At 44.1% G+C, this 9,830-nt stretch overlaps 1 pseudogene; it reads left to right on the plus strand.

Moving 5' to 3' along the window:
• Positions 1–5,358: 5,358 nt before the first annotated feature.
• LOC123148553 (disease resistance protein PIK6-NP-like) lies at positions 5,359–9,350 on the plus strand (annotated as a pseudogene).
• The last annotated feature ends 480 nt before the right edge of the window (positions 9,351–9,830 follow it).

Here is a 9,830-nt window from a genome sequence, read left to right on the forward strand (position 1 = left end):
ATGTGTCGTTCAACACAACCATGAATTGTCTTTTCCTGAATATGCTCATTACCACATTGTTTAATTTATCCCTCTTACTTCCCCAATTTCAGGGCTTGAACAAGATCCTGGATATGCAGGTACTAGTAATTCCATCAGTTGATGCCGTGGATGCTGTTCCAACATTTTGATAGGCCACAAACAATTCACTGTGCCGTCGCAGTCACCAACAATTCACTGTGCCGTCCAAGTCACCAACAATTCACTGTACCGCCGCAACTCCCAATAAACCAAGGCTCATTCCCTCCAACGTATGCTCAGATTCTGCCCTTTCACATGATTGTTCATGATGAACTATTTATTTCTCCTGCATTTGCTTTCAGAAACGCAGCACCTCATTTCCTTTATTAAGTCAAGACTCTGTACAATAAAAGTTTGCATTCAGTTGGCACTATTTGTAGCAGTAATGCCTCTACGTGTATTTGATTGTTCACATACAACATTGTTATGTTTTACTGGCTTATATTAATTAAGAGTTGATTGAACTCCTGCTGGCTTGTTTTGCTTGCTTGGCACTTATTCAGTCAAGACTCGTACCCGTACAACAACGAAAGGCAATTGTAGCTCCAGATTTACCTCTTCTTGCTGCAACTCCTGTTTTCGAGCTCGTGAGAGAAAGAGCCACAACTTCATGCCTCAAGGTTACATACAGAAAATTTATATTAGCATTTTGTATGCAAAAAAGCACACAACAGCCAACCACCGCTCACTCGCTGCTGTTTCGCATAACATCAACAGTGGTTTCCTTTGGAACATATTTTCCTTCTAGATTATCAATTGGACTAACGAAATCAATTCAATGGTAATACTTCTTTTTGTGCAAATACATATTCAACCAAATCGATTATCTACTACTAACAGACAATCAAGTGGTAATTGATTGAGCCGAGTAGTGGGTTGCTAACAGGATTCTACAAGCTGGAAATCTACAGAGAAATAGACAACCAAATCGTCACAAACGATTGAGATCGAGAACTGCTCCATGCTGCTTCGCTGTTTACGCTTCCTCATGTATTCTTTTCACAGATAATTGCCTCGGCTTGTGTTGCAAGCAAATGTGATTAGGTTTTTTTTACAGCAAGCAAATACTATTAGGTTCGTGGCGATGGTGGATGATTACCACTATTGGTCTACATACTATTATTGTTCAGAGGTTAAGCTGGAATTTTTAATATTTTTGACGAAAAAGCAGGGCCACTGCTTTTCATTGCGTATAGAAGAAATAAACAGTTACAAATACAAGATTAGAGAAGGAGGATTGGGGTTGGAGATACATCAGAAGTACATTAGTCTGCTTCTAGGGGACGTTCTACAAGAGCCATTGCACACTTATGTCCAACATCGACCAGTCCTTTGCTTCTACCTGAATCTTCTGAAACACTTGCATGGGGCGGCAAGAAATATTTCTGAATGTTCTATCATTTATTTCCTTTCTTTCCAGAGGTTCCACCAAATCAGGGCCAAAATTGATCTCCAAGATTTCGCTCTTTCCTTTCTCATGGAAATAACTGCTGCATAACTAGTGACTAAAACATAAGAAATCCACTGCAATTCTGTATTGCAAAAACCTTGGCTCCCACAGCAGCCAACCATATAACTCGCCCGGTCTCCCTCTCCCGTTTTTTCATTAGGCACATACGTCCCAGATAATCAAATTGAACTAATGAAATGTGAGTTACATATCAAAAAAATATCACTGTTAACTTCTAACGCATATGAACTCAATGTGACATAATACATATTTCAATCAAACTAGCGATCTAGAAATGCACAAGAGCCCTATAAACCCAGAGAATAGGGCCACAACTCCAAAATAGGGCCACAACTTCAAACATCAACCACTAAATCATGGTCAGTCCATGTTCAAACACAATAGTCCAATCACAGTCAGTCAGAGTTCATTAACCAGGACAACATTACATAATCCATAATCGACCACAATGTAAAAAATCTCATGACGGCCACAGAAATTAGGCAGCCATCGTTCACGGACTATCGCATCTTACGGAAAATGCTGAAACATCTTTAAGCAGAAGGAAAAAAAATTCCACATAAAACAACATACACAAGCACAAGAATCCATAGGCTACGCGGAAATTTGACCACCACAGCTCTTGTCATCTACCCTTAACACGCCATCTCCTTTTGATTCTCCGGGTGAGGCAATTATTTACAGCTAGCGACATTTTATGGCGGCAGGAGGACCGAAAACTTTCCATATGAATGAAGCCGATCAAAGGAACTCCAGCCACTGGGTAATCAGGGTTGAACACGATAGCCTCTTGGTGCATTAGATCATTTCATTTGTTCTTCCAACAACGCATGCTGCTCGAAGTCGAAGTTGAAGGGCATTGTGCAGACTGGCTCATCACGATGTCATGCAGTGATGCCAAGTAAAGATGCGCAAGCGCGCCTTCAACCGGCCAAAAGAAGGGAAAAATCAGTAGCATGGAAGGATATTGGAGACGGACATTTTGCTAGTCAAAAATATCGACCGTCAACAATAGAAACACCACCCAACAGGCAACAATACTGGAAATAACTTCCACGTGGGCACGTTGACTTGTCTTCTTCTTCCTCGTTCCTCATTTCCTCTCTTTGGCGATGGATACATCCTCTTCATTTTCCACCTGGCTGACACTTGCAGTGGCTGCCGCAGGGGAACCCCAAAAGCATGAGCACACCATGAACGCTAACATCGACCCGGATAGGATGGTGGAGGTAGTTGCGCCGTCGCCGGCCAAGCCGTGCTGACTACGGCCGGCCTCCAGCTTGTTGCTCCAGTACCAGAGATGGTCATGACCCCACGTGTCATTGTGTGTAGAAATATTTTTAGGAAGCTAAGTTTCGGAGAAAGGACTCGGTGCAAGGATGTTTAACTTCCGGAAATGTGCGGAGGTGGTATGAAGAGTTAAATTTTGAAGAAAGGACTACCGGAGAAGCCGACGCCAGCCTGCTGCAGCGTGGCTGGCTGGGCTTAGCGGGCCTGTTTCGGGCCTGGCCGGGCCAGGGGTGGTCTGGTATGCCCTGTTGCCGTGTCCGGACGGTGACCGCAACTGTGTCGGAGGCGCGGGCCTCTTGCACGACGGCGGTGGAGGTGGTTCGCTCCCGCTCAGCCTTGGTGCTGTTGCTCCCGTCGCTTGGCACTTCTCTCCGGTCTTCTTGGTCTCGTGTTGGTGCTTACGCTGAGACAGCGTGGGAGGCGGCGCAACCGCGATGGCACATGGTGTTGGGTGGTGGTTTGGCTGCAGTGGCGGAGCTTGCCAAAAAAAGCTGGGCGGGCTGAATGGGCCAGGCTGCAAGGAATTACTACTAGCTGGCATTCTACAACCCATTGGCTAGCTATATTGTGAGAAAAAGCTGCAGAGCTGGGCGGGCCATGGCCCATTTGGCCTTGCCTAAGCTCCGTCAGTGTTTGGCTGGTCGGCTCTGGTTGGGTAGTGGGGTTTGGAGTGCAGGAGAAATCCTTGCCGGTTCGTCCGACTCCGATGCGGTGACACCGACGGGTGCCACCATTCCTTCCTGGAGGGTGTCGGTGGTAGCCATACTCCACTTCCCTCCGCGTGTCAGGGGAAGTCTTAGGACTCGTCCGGGCAGCAGCGTCGTCGGCGTCGCATTCCTTCTTGAAGATGTTGCTTGGTAAGCGGCAGATCGGAGCCTCGGGCTGTGGTGGTTTGTCTCCGGAGGGCGCAACGGTTGCGGTTCATCCACGCTTTGTCGAGCTGCCGTTGTTGGCATTTGTTTCTTCTTTTTCTTTTGGGCTTGATGTGCTGCTCGCCCCATCAATGCTATGTGTATGGTGTTTGTTGCTTTGGAACACAAAGCGAGGGAAACCCTTTTTCGGTAAGCTCTAAGGTCTGGTCTTGACAGACTAAAAAAAACATTTTTGCCTCTCTGTGTCCGTGTGAACAGACCACCAAATGTGAAAGAGAAGAAGAGCAGTTGGAGGAAACCGAGCAGAAAAGATCTACTCCTGCCAAACTATATTCTATCTAGAAGATTACATACGTATGAATTAGTATACAATCTCTAACAATGACTAGATCTAGATGCTTGATGGTCTGGTCTCAACAGATTAAAACAATTTTGTCTCTCCATCTCCATGTGAACACCTAATAATGTGAAAGAGAACAAGAGCAGTTGGAGGAAAGAATGGAAAATAATTCAGAGTGGGCTCCAGCTTACGGCTTAGATGGGGACTTAAACATTGCATGTATTATTGCCAGTGGGCCTAATCAAGCATTGGAGACGCCTAATCAAGTACACACCGAGACGAGTTGACCCGAGAGGCACAAATCACTCCGGCCGGATCCACAATACTTGCTGCTTCTCTCTTTCGTCTCCGGCTCTCTGCGGTGACTACTAACGGTTTGCGGCGGCCACATCGCAAAGGTATTCTTCCTCCTCTTCTGTTCAATTATTTTGTTCCAGCTAGCTCTCTTCTTTTTTACCATTCTTTGTGGTTTTGATGTGGATCCGGGATGTCCAGAGTTCGGTCTGTTTAACACCCGCTTAGCAGAGGGAATTGCGAACTTGCGCTCTTGATCGACCCAAGCAAGGTGATGCTTTTGCTCATCATTGCAGTCGTGTGTGTAGATCGAGAGCAAGGATAGGGCCATCTTTTGCTCGATCTGTTCCCCCCTCGTCAATCTCTTGTTGCTCAAGTAGGGGAGCTACAAAGACTTTTGCTTGGTGCAACGCTCAGAGTACATCTAAATTGCTATGTCCATGGTCAGATTTTTTTTGTTTACTTTTCCTAATTTTAGGAAAGCAACACCAAACAAGGCACTTATCCCAGTTGTAATAAACAAGCTAAGATTTATGAGTAGTGCACTTTGGTCACCAAGAACATCCCCAAATTTGACCGAAAGCGATTTACGTTTACCCTAATACTAACTACAGTTTCGTCGAAATCTTGAAAATCACATGCATGGGACTGTGGGATGCGGTGATGGACTGGGAATCTGGGATACCGATCACCAGTACATTGGTATATTTTTTGTTGTTGCAAAAATCATCGGCGGGCCACAGCCTGGTTCAGCCTCTATATATGCACTAGCTTCACTTGTGGTTGCTACTCCATTGATTTGGAAGGTAATGCATTTGGGAGCTGTTACTTTCACGAACCAAAAATATACAGCTTTTGCTCATCCTGTGGCTCTTTGAAAGCAATTAGTATCTTCGAGCTATCTCCTCTTCCTCCTCTCTACAACTTTCTTCTTCTGTTTGTAATGTTTTTTGGTGATCCTGATGTGAATTTATGATGTGCAGAACTGGATCAATTCTCCACTAGTTCACCTTGGGTAGCTGTTGCAAAGGACTCTGCAAGTTGGATTTGAGCAGCTCCTTTCAGGGTACCATTCTTCTATTTCTGCTTTGGAAAACTATAAAGGGTGCACTGCATATCCGCACAGTAATCAATCGGGTTCTGGTTTTGCTCCTTCGGTCTTGTTGTGTGCATTGCAGAGTTTCAACCCAAGGGCAAGCGAGAGCAGATACGGATAAAGGTTGTGATATGGAGGTTGCCGCTGGGGCGTTGAGCCCCGTCCTCCGTAAGCTTGGTGAGCTACTCGCCGGAGAATACAACCTGGAGAAGCGAGTAAAGAAAGGCGTACAATCGCTCCTAATAGAGCTGGAGATGATGCACGCCATACTTCGCAAGGTTAGCGAGGTGCCATCAGACCAACTCGAGGAGCCGGTCCGGATTTGGGCTGGCAAGGTGAGAGACCTCTCTTGCGACATGGAAGACGCTGTTGATGACTTCCTGGTGCGCGTGGATGAGGGCTCAAGCAGAAAGCCAACGAACATGAGGAATCGAGTGAATAAGTTCCTCAAGAAGACCACCAAACTCTTTGGTAAAGGCAAGGCACTTCATCAAATCTGTGATGCCATTGAAGAAGCTCAAGATCTTGCCAAGCAGTTGGCGGACCTGCGTAAAAGATACGAGCTTGACATGCATAGCAGTAGTAATGGTGCTACCATTGACCCCCGCGTTTTAGCTCTGCATAAAGATGTAGGGGAGCTTGTTGGCGTTGACTACACAAGGGATGAGCTTATCAAAACACTGATTTGTGAGGACGGGAGTTCTAAGGAGCAATTGAAAACGATCCCTATTGTTGGTGTTGGTGGGCTGGGCAAGACAACGCTCACCAAAGCAGTCTATGAGAAGATCAAAGCCCAATTTGATTGTGTGGCTTTTGTCTCTGTGGGTCAGAACCCAGATATCAAGAAAGTTTTCAAGGACTTGCTCTATGGCCTTGACAATGGAAAGTTCAGTGACATTCATAATACAACAAGGGATGAAAATCTACTCATCAAGCAAATCAGTGATTACCTTGTGGATAAGAGGTATGCATCACGCAGTGCTAGTCCTTTTGCATATATTTTGGAAATGTGTGAAGTAGTGAGATATATACTGAAGTTCATATCTTCATTTCCTTATTTGTTATACTTTTATATCTACAGTAGTCTGTTCTTTTTTAGCAAATTCTACTTCTTTCTGTTTTGCGCACACGCCTTATTTTTGTTAGTCATGTATACTTTTAAGCAATTTATGTTGCATTTCTTAATATTTTTGCATCCATATCATTAGTGGATATATATGCCTATGGTTTACTTTAGTACCAGTTTATCCTTGTTACAAACTTCAGTTGTATATAGATGACTTTCCAACTAATCATATTAAAATATTTGTCATAGGTACCTCATCGTAATCGATGACATATGGGAAGAAGAAATATGGAGATTTATAAATTGTGCTTTGTATAAAAACGACCTCCATAGTCGGGTAATCACAACAACCCGCAATGTGTGTGTGTCTGAAGCATGTCTCTCTTCCAGTGATGACATGATTCACCAAATGAAACCACTTTCCGATGAAGACTCACAGATACTCTTCCATCGAAGAATATTTCAAAGCGAGGAGAAATGTCCAGAAGATTTGCAAGCAGTATCAAGAGAGATATTGAAGAAATGCGGTGGTGTACCATTAGCCATTATTACAATAGCTAGCCTTCTAGTCAGTAACCAAAGGATAAAGCAGAAAGAAGAATGGTTGCATGTGCACAGTTCGATGGGCCGTGGAGTTACAGAAGGTGGTATTGTGAAGGACATGAAGAGGATATTATCACTCAGCTATTATGATTTGCCTTCGCATCTAAAGCCTTGTTTGTTATACCTAAGCATGTTTCCTGAAGACTCTGAGATTAAGAGAGATTGGCTGATATGGAGGTGGCTTTCTGAAGGGTTTATCCAATGTGATAAAGAAGAAACCAGGCTGTTTGAGATCGGAGAGAGCTACTACAATGAGCTTCTGAACAGGAGCTTGATCCAGCCATCAAAAATCAACGAGGAAGGAACGGTAGTAAGTTGCCGAATACATGATATGGTGCTTGACCTTATATGCTCATTGTCAAGTGAGGAGAATTTTATCTCCATATTGGATAATGATGAGTGGCATGCATCTAATGTGCATAGAAAATTTCGCAGGTTATCACTTCATAATATCAAGGCAAAGGTTCAGAACCATCAATTAGATAGCATTAGCCTATCAAAAGTGAGGTCCTTTGCTGTTTTTTCTCCGGTTACTTGTGATTGGTTGCCATCTCTCTCAAGCTTCCAATTTTTACGTGTGCTGGATCTTGGAAATTGTGGAAGTGGCTCTGGTATCTGTCTCAAGTATGTCGGAAATTTAATTCACCTAAGGTACCTAGGGCTCAGGAATACAAATGTTCGCGAACTCCCAATTGACATCGGCAAGTTGCAGCTTTTGCAGATACTAGATATAAAAAGAACTCGTATAAAAGAATTACCTTCAAGTGTTGTTCAGCTAAGAAAATTGATATGCCTATATGTCGATCGTAGAGTGATGCTGCCAAAAGGAATGGGGAATTTGGTATACCTCCAAATGTTGAAACGAGTAGACTTATCCTCATCTCCTCACATTGTGAAAGAGCTGAGCCATCTGACAGAGGTTACGAAGCTCATACTTTACTGCGACAATAAGGACATTGATCTGGTCAATATGGATATGTTAATTGAGTCCCTAGGCAACTTGCAAAAATTGCGAAGTCTATGGATTAATTTTGGTGGCAGACTGAATGATTGCATGCGTGTAAGCTGGGTGCCCCCTCCACAACTTCATACTTTTAAGTCATGGAGCTTCAAAGAAGGGTCGTTCTTGAGACTTCCAAAGTGGATTAACTCAACGTCGCTTCCCCGCATCTCCACCCTGGAAATATTTGTGAAAGAACTGCAAGGGGATGACCTTCAGATAATTGGGATGCTGCCTGCTCTTCGGTCTCTGTACCTGCGTGCAAGTCGCGTGATGGGAACGTTGGTTGTGAGGGCCGATGCATTCAGATATGCGAGATGCTGCAAGTTCTTCGGGTTTCTGACTTCGCCGTGCCTTTTTCCACCTGGAGCTATGCCAAGGGTTCAACACCTTGAGTTCAGGGTCTCCGCACTGTCGATCGCGAGTGGTGAGGTTGACTGCAGCATGGAGCACCTCCCTTCTCTCGAGCGTGTCGTGGTTTTTCTGCAGCGTGATAATTCCAGCAATGACGGGGAGGAGACACCCAGGGCTTGGCTGAAGCGCGCAGCAGAAGCCCATCCAAAACGTCCCACCATGAAAATCTATTAGACTTGAGTGCGACATGCCTCTGCTGCCGGTAAGGTACGGTCTCCTCATCTAAGCAATTATCTATTCCTGAATAAGCTCACTACTACCATATTGTTTGATTTATCCCTATTACTTTCCCAATTTCAGACCTCCAGTGAAATCCTGGAGTCAGGCACTAGTACAGTAGTACTTCCATCAGTTGCCATGGACATTGCTTCAACATTCCGATAGGTAACAAACAATTCACTGTGCCACTGCAGGAAGCAATCCAGCCGCTCTCCACCTATGTTTGGACTCTGTCTTTTGCTCCGATTTTTGTACGGCGTGATATCACTCGTACATGGACTTGAATCAACTGATGACTGTCGTACAAAAATCATACAAAAGTTGTCGTACGTGTAGCAGGACTCTTTGCTAAAGAGAGGCTTCCTCACGTTGTTCACGATGAACAATTTTTTTTCTGCATATGCTTTCAGAAATACAACACCTCATTTCCTTTATTCAGTCAAGACTCAAGACTCGTACAATAAGAGGTTGCATTCAGTTGGCACTGTTTGTAACACTACAAAACAGAGGCTTCCTCACGTTTCCATCTCTTCATTTGCTTGTTCACATATAGCGTTGTTTTGTTTTTATTGGCTTATTAATGAAGAGTTGAAGTCTACCCTGACTAAAAGGTAGCTGATTGAAATCCTGTTGTAGCTCCATATTTGCTTCATGTTGTTCGTAACGTTTTCTCTTCTTGCTCAACTCTTGTCTCGAGCTCGTGATAGATAGGTAGGTGTCAACTCAGCCTGTAGGTGGGACGACCTGCGGGCATCCCTCATAGTGCCGCATCTTCCCACACAATTATGTGGGACTAAACGGGTTGCCTAGATAAATCATATACTCCCTCCGTCCCAAAATAAGTGTCTTGAGCTTAGTACAAATTTATATTAGAGTTAGTACAAAATTGAGACACTTATTTTCGGACGTATGAATATGTGGTTATGTGGGCTGCCACATACCCACAACCTATATAAAAGAATAGTTGCACTATTGCAGTAGAAATATTCCCAAAGTTTCTTGGTAAAATATTATTTTTATCTTTAGAAACCCATGCATGCATATAGAAAGGGACTGTCTATATTACATCCGACTGAAATTTAATTGGCTTTCAGTCATATTTTCG

Source organism: Triticum aestivum, chromosome 7A (assembly GCF_018294505.1).
Source record: "Triticum aestivum cultivar Chinese Spring chromosome 7A, IWGSC CS RefSeq v2.1, whole genome shotgun sequence".
Taxonomy (NCBI): domain Eukaryota; kingdom Viridiplantae; phylum Streptophyta; class Magnoliopsida; order Poales; family Poaceae; genus Triticum; species Triticum aestivum.